At 40.8% G+C, this 15401-nt stretch overlaps 2 pseudogenes across 2 annotated transcripts; both read right to left on the bottom strand.

Moving 5' to 3' along the window:
• Positions 1-1244: 1244 nt before the first annotated feature.
• Positions 1245-6116, bottom strand: LOC147990709 (uncharacterized; annotated as a pseudogene). The gene is made up of 14 exons (XR_015613694.1): positions 6011-6116; positions 4084-4326; positions 3790-3992; positions 3590-3682; positions 3409-3510; positions 2986-3327; positions 2851-2919; positions 2632-2697; positions 2443-2511; positions 2289-2363; positions 2127-2207; positions 1943-2028; positions 1626-1861; positions 1245-1537 (listed from the first exon to the last, which is right to left on the bottom strand). The product of XR_015613694.1 is annotated as an uncharacterized LOC147990709 (transcript).
• A 1770-nt stretch (positions 6117-7886) lies between these two features.
• On the bottom strand, positions 7887-13072 carry LOC147990708 (uncharacterized; annotated as a pseudogene). The gene is made up of 6 exons (XR_015609293.1): positions 12662-13072; positions 9622-11860; positions 9190-9509; positions 9007-9112; positions 8251-8935; positions 7887-8149 (listed from the first exon to the last, which is right to left on the bottom strand). The product of XR_015609293.1 is annotated as an uncharacterized LOC147990708 (transcript).
• Between the last annotated feature and the right edge of the window lie 2329 nt (positions 13073-15401).

The raw sequence follows: 15401 nt of genomic DNA, 5'->3' as shown, positions 1-15401 counted from the left end.
ACTCCTTTTTGAAGATGCTGCACAACATAGTGATCACGTCAAACATCTAAATATATAAGAATGTGCTGCAAGTATAGTAAATTACGATGTATAAGCTGCAGTACTTAGCACTTACTCGATATAAGGTAGAATCTTGGGACAGTTATTCAACACATACCAAACCATTTTGTCCACCTTTAGGTTTCTCATGTTGTCAGCTCTTCCCTATAACTCGAATAGAACAATCGAAAACATTGAGCTTGGGATTGTCTTCACCCACCTCTTTGGTAAGCTCATCAGCTGTTTCAATGTATTTTGAGCAGAATGTCAACGCTTTTGTAGCAATGTAGGCCTCTACAATGAACCCTCAGGTTTAGCTCTATTCCTAACATAGCCCTTGAAAGTGCCTAGCCACCTTTCAATAGGGTACATCCAGCCATACTATACTGGACCTCTAAGTAGTGCCTCATCAGGTAGATGAACAACCAAATGCAGCATCACATCAAAGAAGGCTGGAGGATATATCTTCTCAAGGTCGCATAGGATAGTTGGTATCTTGTCTCTAATACGCTCCAAAGCATCTATCCTGATATTTCTACTACAGAGTTCCCTGAAGAATTGTCCCAACTCTGCAACTACTCTGTATAAGATAGGGCGGCCCAATCCTCTAAGGATAACAGGGAAAACCCTTTGAAGTAGGACGTGGCAGTCATGAGTTTTTAACCCTTGTACCTCGTTTCCATTTGCACTGACTCTCCTTTCAGGGTTGGAAGCAAATCCATGTGGGAATCTCACACGTGACAAGACCTTGCAGAATTCTTTTCTTTTTACCTTGTCCAAGACGTACAAAGCTGGTGCCATATCCCGTGACACTAAAACAAGAACCCCGCTATAGCAACGCTTTTTTCCGTATCTAAAGCCCATATATGCGTTGTTAGTGTCTTTACCAATGGTTTGAGATGCGTTGCCTTAACTAGGGTTGCTAGCGCATGATGCAATGCTTATATTGCCGTTGGTAAAAGAAACCGTTGCAAGACTACAACATATAAAGGGGACTTCTACAACAGTTTTATGTGTTGGTGGTTAATGTACAAGAATCAAAATCCCATTACTTGGCAATGGAGAATTTCCAACGCTTCAAGTGTTGGCACGGATTTAGTGTGATTATTATTATTATTATTATGTAATCAATGCTCCATGTAATTTGTGTATTTCAAGTGAAGGAAAAACAAGAGAATATACTGACAACAAGAAGAAATCATGTATCATATATGAGATAAAATTGTTGGATTACAATAGTGGATATTACAAGAGAAACATCATTCAAACGTGATGCATAATCTAACTACTTTCTTGACAGTGAAACTTAAACTAAAGCATTCAACTTCCCTACAACTTAACTAAAACATAGTCGAGGAATAACATCCAACAGGAACATCATCCCGAGAACATAACTAAAACTGAAAGCATCCATCATCGTCACCATCATGAAGCAGAATATCAACATCATCATTGCAGTACACTTGCCCCCATATACTCATCCATTTATCTTTTGAATCTACAAACAAGAAAACAAAATGAACTGTTAACACACAATGCATTGACATGATGCAAGTAGTAATAGAGGCAAGATATTAGTCACGTACAAAGGTTGAGGGCCATGCAATCTCTGTTTTTTCTGCATTACCGAGAGTAGTGTAGTTTTTTGACTCCGTACCAAATTTTCAGTTTTCACAAGTGCCATATCAACATGCACCGCCTAGAATTCATTCCTAATTTCAGCACCATCAGGTTTAAAGTTTGGATGACAACTTACAATTGTAGCATGAGCTACATCCTTGTTATGGTTTTTTAGGCTCTTCAAGAATACTTTAGTTCCTACCTGTTAGAGAAAATCAAAGTAACCATATGAGAAAAATAGAAATAAAACAGAGGAACATCGGAAATGAATGAGCACTCTTACAGGTAATTCACTGGCACCCAAACAGCTCAGCAAACCACTTTGAGCACTCTTACTGCTTGCATTGGCACTTTTGTTGTTTTTTTGGTCTGGACAGTAGTATGATAGAAAAGAAGAAGTCATAAACAAATAAACAAGCTAGCATTATAGTTTGAACAGAAATGTGTATGTGATTTTGAAAAGATACCCGTTTGTTTGCAGCAGAAGTTTTATCTCCCTGACATGCACTAACATTCTCAAGAGAAGTTTCTTTGTTCTGAACAACATTCTGATAGCAAGACGACCAGTAGATACATAACCATCGGAGCAATATATTTTGAACATATTGTATATGGTAATGGAAATATACCTTATGTGTAGCAGAATTTATTTCCCCTTGCCGACCACTGAAATTATGAGGAGTTTCTTGGTTCTGGACAACATTCTAATAGCAACAAGTAAAGACATAAACATGGGAGCACTATAGTTTGATCATAACTTTGTATATGGGACTATGTTGATACCTTATGTGCAGTAGAGCATTTTTCTAGTTGTCGTGCACTGCCACCATTATGAACCATAGTTTCTTTGTTCTAGGATAAAATGATAACACATCAAGTTGTGGGTATTTTATATGCAATTGCAAAAAGTGCAAGCACAACAACTTAAAACTCAGCAATGACAGGTTGTAAAGAGTATTTAAGTAGACAAACCTTATGTGGAACGGAATTCTTGTTTGATGCTTGCAAATCTGCATCGTTTGATCCACTTGGCTTGTTCTATAAATTATTTGATCGTTTTAAACAAGTTAGAGTCCATCAACCAAAGGAGCAAGCACTCTCTACAGATAGCATAACATAAATATCAAATGAGAAATAATTTCTCGAGTCAAATTTGAGGAATTTTATTGTGTACTTTGACAAGATACAAACTTTTCTGTTTGAGTTGTGTCCATCAACCGAAGGTTCAAGCCCAATTGTAGCCATCGGATCTGAAATTTCCTACGATAGGAATACGGAAAGGTTAGTCCACAAAATAAATGAAGCTTACATTTGATAGAAATTTACCTGATTTGGTTGTCTTTTCATTCTTCTCATCTTCTCCTCTAGTTCCATTATTTTAGCATCTTGATTTTTATTTACTTGATATAATTTTTCCATTTCAACTCTAAAAGCTAGCATATCTTCATTTGGTGTATCCTCCACCAAAGTAAAATGTGTATTCTGGAATGCACGTGAAGTGGAAACATCAAAAAGTTTTTTTGGGTTTGGAACTAGTCCCAAACCATGTACATGGCCAGGCTTGTCATCCCCTAATACTTTGTTCAACACATCTCCTTTCCATGCAGTCTTTCCATCGCTGTTATCTGCTAATTCAGGGTTCTTGTCCATAATATCTTTCAACTCTTCCTAGATATAGGAACAATGCGAATAATAAGAATATATATAATATCAAATTCGAATACGAATGATTGAGAGTTGTAAATGTACCACATGAGCATTAATGATTTTGTTCTTGCAAGTTTTTGGCTTGTGCATGTGCATGAACAAGTGAGCCCTATGAGGGTACTTCTTTTCAGGATCTGCATCTTTCTGTTGATATGTAATGTAAACATGAATTACATTAGAAAACATGAATGGAAGAGTGATGCATGAAGTTAGTATACTTTACCATTTCTTTCCTCTTACGAGGGAAACTTTTTGTCCCACTAGTATGTGTCGACTTCCTCATTGAACAACTATTTCTATTTGTAGCACTAATCCCCTACCAAAGAATAAATCAAAGCAATTATATGCAGATCTTTGATCGTATCAACAAAACAATATATAAAGTCCAACAAGGAAAGTTACAAATGGAATTCTTTTAAGTACCTTCGCTTTCTGGGTTGTCCAATGATTAACTAGAGATCTCCACTAATCCGGAGTCATGGATTTTGGTTTATTATTGTAATTGGCTTTGGTGCTTTTTTCTCATCAAAATACATTGCTTTCAGATCAGACTTATGTTGCCTCCATCTGTCTCCAATTACCTTCAATATATATTTTCCCATGCGAGGAGGGTAAAGGAACCTCATCTACAAAACAATTACAACATAAATAGGGTGAGTGTAATGTAAGGCAACATAGAACAAGCTAGTAAATGATATTCAATGGATTAAATTTTACCTTCACTTGATCTAGTATAGCCTTTACATTTGTTTTAGTTTTGAGCAATCTCCAGTCCTTGTAGCTCAAGCAACACAATGATCCATTTCTTGCAACTGAGCCAAGAAAATCCCAAGATGTTTAGCTCTTTTCCAATTGGCTGATCTATCTCATTGCAGCGAACCATTATCCTTTGCCCTTTTGGAAGGTTCCAAATATATTTCAGCTTCCTCTTCTTACGCTCTTTTGTTTCTGCATTTTCAGCTGAATATATAGAACCATGAATTATATGTTACAATGAAGAATAATCATATATTGTAAATGGTAAGTAATGAGCAACAAACTTACCATCTTCATTTCATCCACTTCAGCGTCATCACAATCTGTGAAGCCTTCTTCATCATTAGTAGTTCTTTCATGGACATCGTATGATTCGACATCTTTTGTAGCAGAATTATGATGTTTGATCTGTTGTTCCATCATATATTCTTCATTAGATTCAACAACGTTAATTCTTGTCTATGACATACCCGTTGACACATTAAAATGACCAAAAGTTTAAATAATTTTTGCAAAAGACAATATTTTGTGGTCCTACTCGACCTTATGACAGTCATCCCAATAGATGTGAAGATGATTAATTCAGCTTTCAGCTCAAACAATCATATTATCAAGTAATTACTACCCCTGCAATCAACAAAATAAGTCAGACCACATTGTACTTGATGAGGTATATGGTGCTTAGCTTGGTGTTTGCTAGGGGGAGGGGGCACACATGTTCAGGTATAACACTATCCACGGATAGTAAGAGGATGAGAAGGTCAAGGACACCCTCGTTCATTCTCTTTTCTGTTAAGGAGGTTTGGTTCATGCACAACCAATATAGCTACACTGATGATATGTCATTCTCAAGTCACTAACATTTATTTTCAGAACAAGTGTGTCGTTTCCAGACTAGATTGTTAGTTGTGCTGCTGCACATCATGTTCTGGTATTCATAAAAAATTAACATTCAAATTATTGGGGGCTGCAGATCATGGTGTGATACTCATAAGAACTAACCCAACTATACTACCCAACAAGAACATGATATTCAGAATTGGAGTTCCATAAAGAAAGTCTATGAAGAGATTGAAGTCACCAAGGTAGTAATGGTGCAGAACAAGATTGAAATACTGCACGCGTCCGCACCTGACACCCCAATAGTTACCAGAAGCAACCAACTCTATCTGAAGGCTCCCCAAAATTCTAAACCAATAACAGAGGAAAACTATCAAATAGTTGGCGTGCGCTATCGAATTCACTCAAGAGAAGAGTAATTAGAAAGCATAGAAGGGACAGATCTGAACCAAGAAGGGGGGAGGAGGCAAAATCTTGAAGTCGTACCAGAATTTACTGTATGTTTCTATGAATCGGTGTGGGGATTGATCTTCTTACCGCCCAGATGCTGAACAAGACACGCCTCTGGTGCCCTCAGCCTCAATGGTGGAATCGGCAGGCCGAGCTATGAGACTCGGGAGGGAGGGCTGGCCACGATCGATCTGCTCAAGAAGGGATCCTTCGTACAAGACGAGGAAGGGAACTGCGTTGATATGGGGGAGGGGCGAGGAGGTTTTCGATTTTGATGGCGTAGTTACCTCCTCGCGAGAGCTGATGTTAATGAAGCACACATACTTATTTCCTTTTGACTAGAATTAGTGGCTCTTGGTGGGAGAGAATAGAGGGAAACGGAAAAATTGGTGCGAAATCAAAAAAACAAAAAAACAAGGGATTACAAATTTGAAGCAAAAAAATTTATAATATTTTTATTATCATTTGGCCCTTGACAGGCGCTTGCACATATATTTGTGCCAAAGACAACGTGCTTCTTTTATGTCTGTACAAATTCAATGCAAAATAGATGAACTAATAATGTTTTCTATTAGTCAAAACGGGATGATCGGCCGACCTGCCGCGTCGGTGTAGCCACCCATCTTCCTCCCCGTCGCCCACAGGCTAGTGTCGGCCGCAAACGTTGCCCCGTTCCGCCCGCCCCTCTCCTTGAGGCGGCGCATAGGCCTCCACCAGCATGGCGTTTGTGAGGAACCAGTCCGGCGAGACGTCTGACATCTCGAGCATGACACGTTGTTGCGTGTCATCCTGGTCAACTAATTTTCCCATCGCTAGGACACTGCGGCGACGTTCTTGGTTTTGTAGCCGCCGTGTCGAAGGTAATGCACAATTCACCTGCGTGCGTTCGTGAGCGCCAGGTATGGCTCCTACTTCACGGCGAGCGGGCACCTACAGGGCGACAATGGTAGCAATGGGGCCACAAGGGCAGCGACAAGGATGTCGCTAAATCGTGATCACGAAGGGAGCTCAAACTTCCGTTGGAACTCCTCGTCTGTTGTGGTAGCCTCGTCGAGGAGGGGCAGCTGATGATGCTCTCCATCATCCGAGGAGAGCAAGACCTTCCTCCTTCAACGGAGCAGAGGAGGAGGATCGGTCAAAAGACCACGCGCGACGGTGCTATGATCTAGAGGAAGATCCCTCAGTTGGCGCCGAGAACCATCTTGGAGATCCTACTATCAAAAGGGTAGAGGAAGATTGGTGGAATTGATGTTTATTGCTTGAGCCTCGTGGGTGTATATATAGGAGTACATGATCTACTTGGAGTACAAGACAAGCCAGAATATTCTTAGTGTATCCTATGTTTCCCATCTAATCACGATACTCAACATCCTCCCCTCCCCCCGCGCGGTCACAACGGTAGTGGCACATATGGTGACATTTGAGAAGAATCCGAAGGTAAACTGACGGACATCCACCCCATAGTCGTAATGGTCGATGCATCACGGAAATCGTGGCTGGAGTGGAAACTTACGAGATTGCTCAAGCAAGGCGGTAGCCCATTCTGCCGTTGTCGAGATAGCCGTGAGTGTAGGGTGGTGTAGCCGTGGTCGAGGTAGCCATGCGAAGAACACCGTGGTCGATGTCGAGTTGGGGTGGCCACTATCGAGGAAGTCGCCATGGAGCCGCGGGCGCAAGGAGGCGCCGGGTTAGTCATGGGCGTAGTGGTGTCGAAGTAGTGATGCGAAGAATGCCGTGGTCGATGTCAAGTCGGGGTGGTCGATGTCGAAGTAGCGAGTCGGGGCAACCCACGGGAGGACCTTGGGGCGGCGACGCAGCGGTACGAAGAGACGACGCAATGAGAACCTGTGGCTCGATCAGTGGTAGGCGCATGCTCGGGGGCGTGCTTGGTGAAAACAGGCGCGTGATCGGTTGATCAGACCAACAGCGGCATTGTACGTGCTATGGCAGGGACCACGTATATTAGCACGGGTCCGGACACCCACAAAGCTCCCCCAAGTTTGATGCCTGTTCAAGGGAATTTGAGCGTGCATACTTAATTGTATATGTGTGTTTTAATATAATTAATACATTATAATAAAAAGGTATGAAGTTTTGTAAAAAAACAGCGCTGCTGAAATTCCAACCTGGCCCTACACCTCACGCCAAACCTGCATCAGAATTACTGGTCGCACGCTACACCAGACGCGGTGTCTGATGCACCGCGAGACCCCTCCCTCCTGATGGCGCGTTGTACCAGACAAGGAGCAGTGCCCAAGCCAGCTATCTAGCCAGGTTTGGCGCATGGCATACCTAAATTTTGGTGCAAATACTTGACATGAGATCGATGTATCTATATATGAGGGAGTAATATACATCTAAAAATTATTTCTGCCTCCCTCACTCTCTGTTTCTCTCCTTTTCTCTTTCTCACTCTCTGTTTTGTGATCCAAAAACATTATGCAACTCACACTTTATAGATACTGCAACTCATCATGTATTGGAAAGAAGACAACCAACACCAATGTATTGATCGAGTTCGTGGAACCAGCCTATCTAACACTTTTATGCTGTTCGTGGAACCAACATATTTGGGATCAAGTATTGACACTTTAGGCCTTTCACACCTACAAATATTCTTGTCTGAATTATGAAGTACATAAACATTAAAGAAAAAATAGCAATAACACTAATGAATTCGTCACTTCAACTAGGCTCCACATATTCAGATCGGTGACTTTTTGATTATCCATCAAACCTGCATTCAGAAGCTATAGTGGTAAGTTTCATGTCCAGAATGACATAAGTTGCAGCAATGATACTAAGAATGTAAATAACAGAGTCACATTGGAACCTCACCTTTATTCAGGTACTGTGTCATCACTTGACACTATAGGATCATCTACAGTTTCTCCCTCTATATCCCTTCTCATCCAATTTTGTTTCTGATGGGCAGTATCAAAAAGCTGAAAGAATTTACTGACATGATAAGGTTCTGTTTCCACATCATTCCATTCTTCACCCATATCAAAATTATCTTGAGGCATCATATTCAAAACAATTGACCATCCTGGATAAAGATGGTCATCCACATAGAATACTTGGTCAACTTGATTGGCAAATACAAAAGGTTCATCCTCTGCCTTTTTACCAGTGTGAGTTAGACTAGAGAAATTCACAAGTCTACACCCATACTTATCTATTTGCATACCTTTTCCTTCAGTAGCATCAACCCATTCACATTTAAATAGCACCACAGATTTTTTTGGAAATAGTCTAACTCAATTATGTCCACAATCCTTCCAAAGTACATGACATTTCCAAGAATAGGATTTTTATCACGTGCAGAAGAGTAGCTTGATGTTTTTGCTGTCACAACAACTCCACTATTTTGAGTTACTTTGTTGTAACGCTTCGGCCTAAATCTGTATCCTTGAATATTGAATGCTCTATGTTTCGTTTCAACCTCAAGTGGACCACGGGCCAACCATCTAATTTCCTCACTGATGTTGTCACTATCTTTCTCCCTCTCCAACTGCATCACCTATAGGAACACCAATAATAGAGTGCATAAGCTACATTCTAATTCTAAATAAATTGAATCATTGTACTTACATGATCCTTGAACCATTCAGGAAATTGTTCATGCTGCATCTTCTCAAAGGTCCTTGGATCTATGCGCTTCTTGCGATTCTTCCTTCTGAAATGAGCCCCATGTTCTCTACAAAATACAAAGACCACTATTTTAGTTTACAACTTATTAATTAACAAATGAAGATGTTGTGGCATGACATTTACTCCAAATATGGCTTCACAGCATCACAGTTGAACAGCACATATCTATGGGCCTGTGTTGCCTCCTTATCCGTTAAAGTGTATGCCATTGGTCTCCCCAATGGTTTCCCTACTGGAGGAAACAACATAGATTGTTGTGAAAATATTGATAATTCAGAGTCCTCTGGGTTGTCATCATTCCTTGATGGCTGGTTATGCTTGGTGGAGAAACCATGCAGATATCTTGAACAAAATGTCATGCACTCATCTGATAAAAATGATTCTGCAATTGAACCCTCTGGACGAGCTTTGTTCCAAACAAAGGATTTAGCTCACCAAGATACCTATAGCACATATATATCCAATAAGTTATAAATGTATATGCAAAAAGAGGATTGTAATAAATTTATGAGAGAAAGATTGTAATAAGCTATCGATGTATATTCAATAAATTACCTTTCTATGAAGTACATCCACCGATATGTAACTGGTCCTGCTATTTTACATTCACTTGTTAAATGGACAACTAAGTGCACCATAACAGTGAAAAAACCAGGAGGAAATATCATATCCATTTTGCAGAGTGTAAGTTTGGTTCTTTCTTCCAAACGGTCAAGCTCATCAACATGAAGAACTTTTGAACATATGCCTCGAAAATATGATGACAATTCGAATAATATTGGTGTAACATCATCTGGAAGAATACCTCTCACAGCAATTGGCAGAAATTGATGCAATAGGACATGGCAATCATCTATTTTGAGGCCACTAATTTTTCCTTTAGTAAAATTCACACACTTCAGTATATTTCCACAATATCCATCAGGAACTTTTATACCATGAATAACTTTGCAGAATAATTGCTTTTCTTTCTTAGACATGGTAAAGATAGCTAGTGGCAAGTAATACTTGCCTGAAGGTTTTTTTTGTGGATGGAGCTCCCCTCTAATATTCATTTCTTCAAGATCTTGAAAAGCCTATACATTATCTTTTGACTTCCCATCCAAATTGAGAAGTGTGCCAAAAATATTATCACACACATTCTTCTCTATAAGCATCACATCTAGATTATGTCGAAGTAGATTACTGTCCCAATATGGTAATGTGAATAGACTACTTTTTCCTTTGTAAGTTTTTGAGGTACTAAAATCTCCACATGCAGCTATGTCATCTAATACGGAACGACCATAATAGGTTATAGGCTCTGTTTTATCTCAGTTGTTCCATCAAAAGCAGAAGCATCATTACGAAATTCATGATCAGGTGCCAAAAATTGGCGGTGGCCCATAAAACAAGCTTTCTTGCCATACTTCAAGCGCTTGGTCCATACATTTGCACCACAAGGTGGACATGCATAATCTCCATGCACCATATATGAAGCAAGCATTCCTAATGCTGGGAAGTCATTTATGGTCCACAAGATAGCCACTCTGAGTTTAAATGTTTTCTATTCGAATGCATCATAGGTTGTCATCCCATTCACAAAAAGATCTCTCAGATCTTCTAAAAGAGGTTGCATAAAAACATGAATCTTATCACCAGGGATCTTAGGTCCAGGAATAATCAAAGACAATGAAAGATAAGATTTCTTCATGCATAGCCATGGAGGCAGGTTATACATGACTAGCACAACTGGCCAACAACTATATTTATTGCTCAGCATCCCATATGGATTAAATCCATCTATTGCTATGGCAAACCGAATATTACGGCAATCATCTGCAAATCCATGCTTCTCATCAAATTTCTTCCATGCCTCGGAATGTGCTGGATGCCGTATCACTCCATGCTGCTTGGTGCGCCCTTCATCATGCCATTGAGATAGAGTTGCTATTTCTTTGCACATGAATATCCTTTTCAGCCACTCTTTGATTGGAAAGTATCTCAGAACTTTCATTGGCATAGCTCTCTTTATTTCCTTTTAAGTTAACTTGGTTTCAGACATTTTATCTTTCCACCTAGAAGCCTTGCATTTAGAGCAAAAATCATCATTTTCTGTCTCTTTCCAGAACAACTGACAGTTATTTTGGCAGACATGAATTTTCTGATATCCTAATCCAAACTTCGATATGATCTTCTTGGACTCGTAAAAAATTTGGGGCAGAGCTTTTCCATTTGGATTAGCCACATGCAGAATATTAAGTAGATCTCCAAATGACTTATCAGACCATTTGTTTGTGGATTTTGTATTGAACAAAAGTGCAAGTAAGGAAAGCTGAGATAATTCACATCCTGGCCACAAAGGCTTCTCTGAATCTTGAATTAAATTGTACAATGCCTCTGCTTCTTCAGTTGCTCCATCTGGAAGTGGATTTGAAAAATCTATACTATCACTCATAGGCACATCACCATCATATATTTTCCTAATTCAATCCATAATCATTTCATGCATATTAGCATTTCCTTCAGTTTCAGGTTGTGGTTGTTGATCATCATTGTGATCGGATGAAGACTCACCATGGAAAACCCATTTTTCATAGCTCTGAAGCATTCCATTCCACATCAAATGGCCACAGACTTCATCCCTTGATAGTACTTCAGTGTGAACACAATCTTCACAAGGACATCGGATCATTGTATCAGCTGGTATATCTTTATATGCAAACTCCAGAAATTCATCTACACCAGCTGAGTATTGTGTACTTTCTCTTGGAAATCGCAATAGTAATTTGGTGGATTCTAAATCCATTGCACACTGCATAAAAATAACAAATATTATTGCAGTTGTAACCATGAAAGAATTGCAAAAGCTTAGCTTGTAAATATATGATTTACGATTTAAGTTCCTAACGTTCTACAACAAAAATTCACAATTATATCATTTTCAACAATATATATAAGAAATGTATACTTGTTTCTAGTTCATAAATTGCAGGCTATAGGCAAACATGATTGCAAGTTATTTAGGCTACGAAACTAGTGAAATCATCTGAATATATGTTCGGTTCATGCTACAGGCAACCAGATTGTACACTATTTCCTAACATTGCCGAACTTGACATCCAACAACTCAGAATGACAGTAAATTTGTGAACACATAGTACAACTAGGTAGAATCTGTGAACAAATAGTACATCACAAGTAGTAAATTGTACAACTAGCCTTCACCTCTTGTACGTATGACAACAAGTTCAAATAATCCAATTCAATCGTTGACGAACTAAATTTTCATCTTGATACAACACCAGTAGTAGCTGCCAAAGTTCAGCTACTCCCAAACACCTGAAACCATATTGTACAATCTGAATCCTTTGATCTAACAATTCACTAAAAGAAAAAAAATTCTAAACATATGATATACAAGTGCCCAAATAACATAGCCCAGGTCTGAACAACAAGGGTATTCCAAACAACTGAACATAGCCTAGGTGGTACTGTACAGCTCTGAAATCCATCCCCTTCGTCATCTACCAAATCACCCTACATCCCATGGCCATGTCTCGAGGTGCCCACTAATAAGTTGACTGGATGAGAGAAGGGAAGGAGAAAGGGTTACCTCAGAGGTCAGTCTCGCCGTCCTATACGACAAGGGAGAAGATGGGCGGCCGGAGGGGCAGCGCGCCGACAGCAAGAAGGGCGGAGTGGCCGTCGGAGGAGCAGGGGACGCTAACAAACGACTTCCAGCCCTCCTACCGCGGCCTTGCTGCTTCTCCTTTATGTGCTGTCCGCAAAGCCGCCGCTCCCTTATCCGTCGCCGCCTTCCCGCTGCTCCGCAGTCCGTCGCCGCCTTTCCACCGCTCCCCTCTCCGTCCTCCTTCAAGCCTTTGCACTCAGCTAGAGGATATTGTAAGATTGATTTGTGTGGTAGTAGACCTAAATCGATCCAGACTTGAAGGAAAATATCAATCTAGATCAGAGAATAATGGTGCTGGACTTCGCGTAATTTGGTTTTGCTCACACTGTTAGCACAGAGTTCCGCGCCACATATCCCTAAAAAAACGCCACATTCATTATGTGCACCAGCGGGTCTAATTGATTCCTTTTTGTGCTTAGTTAATTTTCTAATTTTAATTGTGTATATTTACAGTCTTATAATGGATACAATTTGCAACCAATACATGGCAACATATTAGATCTGTTGCACCACGATAGGGTCACGAGCTCCAAGTCTGCAAATCATATGTTACACCGCTTATATGCGTATCTACTGTAAATTTTTCAACAAACAGTCAAAACGATGTAGAATATGTGTTCCTTTATATGGGGTATCCTTGTAGTGTGATGCACCATCATCTTCCACCTGCAAATATTAAGAAGTGTGCCAATAATGCTATCACATATATTTTTCTTGATGTGTATCAGATCAAGATTATGCCGCAGATCCAAATCTTTCCAATACTCCAAGTCCCACAAAGTGGACCTATGGGTAAACAATAATTTCTCTTCTGCCCTACCATGCTTCCTTTTCCCGCTACCATTATCAGGATGGTTTCCTGGTGTAATATGCCTGACCTTCTCTAATTCAACTTGCAACTCATCACCGGTGAGCCTCTTTGGCGCATCACGGTTTTCATGCTTTGCATTGGACACATGTCTTCGATATTTTGTAGGACACAACTTGTCCTTGGCAAGGAAACAACGGTGTCCAATGTAACAGATCTTGCTAAGTATTCCATATGACAGAGGATTCTTGTCATAGCGAACACATGCACTGTAACCATGTGTCGTTCGCCCTGACATAGTGCCCAAAGCCATATAATCATGGATGCACCAAATTATAGCAGCACATAGAAAGAAATCAGCTGGTGGGCTGCTATATAGGTCTCAAGTGAGAACACCCCTCCATAGCTATTGAAGTTCCTCCACAAGAGGCTCCATGAATAAATCAAAATCCTTTCCAGGACTTTTTGGACCTGGGATGAGCAAGGCCATCATGTAGTTTGATTATTTGGTGCAGACATTTGGTGGCATGTTGTAAGGGATAACAAGCACTAGCCACATGCTATATGTGGTGCTCTGGTGGCCAAATGGGTTAAATCCTTCTGTAGCTAAGCCAAGCTTAATGTTTCTCGGGTCAGCAACAAACTTTTTGTGTTTCTAATTAAAGCTTTTCCAGTCACTACCATGAGATGGATGGCTCATTACATTCTGATATCTGTACTCCTGGTTCCCAAAATGCCACAGTACATCCTCTCTTGTTTCAGCACCATGAAACAACCTCTGCCATCTTGGTATAATTGGAAAATGTCTCAGAACATTTTGAGGAATCCTCTTCACATCATCACCATCTTTCTATCTTGATGATTTGCATTTTGGGAATTCACTTAAGTTGGCGTAATACTTCCGGAACAGAACACAATTATTCTTACTGAGGGAGTCCTGGACTGAGGGGTCCTCGGGCGTCCGGCCTGTTAGCCATGGGCCGGACTGATGGGCTGTGAAGAACACGGAGGCCGAAGACTGCACCCATGTACGGATGGGACTCTCCTTGGCATGGAAGGCAAGCTTGGCGACCAAATATGTAGATTCCTCTCTTTGTAACCGACCTTGTGTAACCCTAGATCCTCCAGGTGTCTATATAAACCGGAGGACTTAGTCCGGAGGGGGGAGATATATTCATTACCATCGATAGCCATACAAGCTAGGCCTCTAGGGTTTAGCCATTACGATCTCGAGGTAGATCAACTCTTTTAATACTCATATTCATCAATATCAGTCAAGCAGGATGTAGGGTATTACCTCCATAGAGAGGGCCCGAACCTGGGTAAACATCGTGTCCCCTGTCTCCTGTTACCATCGACCTAAGACGCACAGTTCGGGACCCCCTACCCGAGATCCGCCGGTTTTGACACCGACATTGGTTCTTTCATTGAGAGTTCCACTGTGCCGTCCTCAAAATGTTCGATGGCTCCTTCAATAGTCAACAATGACGCTGTCCAAGGAGAAACCTTCCTCCCAGGACAGATTTTCGTGTTCGGCGGCTTCGCACTGCAGGCCAACTCGTTTGGCCATCTGGAGGAGATCGATAGCTACGCCCCTGGCCATCATGTTAGATTTGGGAGCTTGAACTACGTCGCGGACATCCGTGGAGATTTGATCTTCGCTGGATTCGAGACCGCGACGATCGCTCCTGGTCACCTCGATGAACATGACCTAAATCTGTCATCGGACCACATTTGGGAGATAGCTCCTGTAACTGCTCCGGCCTTAGATCCGAAGCATACGGCACCATCTAAGGACTGGAGGTTCAACCCCACCACGGAGACCACAGATTCCCCGGTGTTGGAGCCGCACAT

Source organism: Triticum urartu, chromosome 1A (genome assembly GCF_056163025.1).
Source record: "Triticum urartu cultivar PI428250 chromosome 1A, HENAU_Tu73, whole genome shotgun sequence".
In the NCBI taxonomy this organism is placed as follows: Eukaryota; Viridiplantae; Streptophyta; class Magnoliopsida; order Poales; family Poaceae; genus Triticum; species Triticum urartu.
The sequence above is the reverse complement of the archived record's forward strand: the minus strand, read 5'-3'. Positions and strand labels throughout refer to the sequence as shown.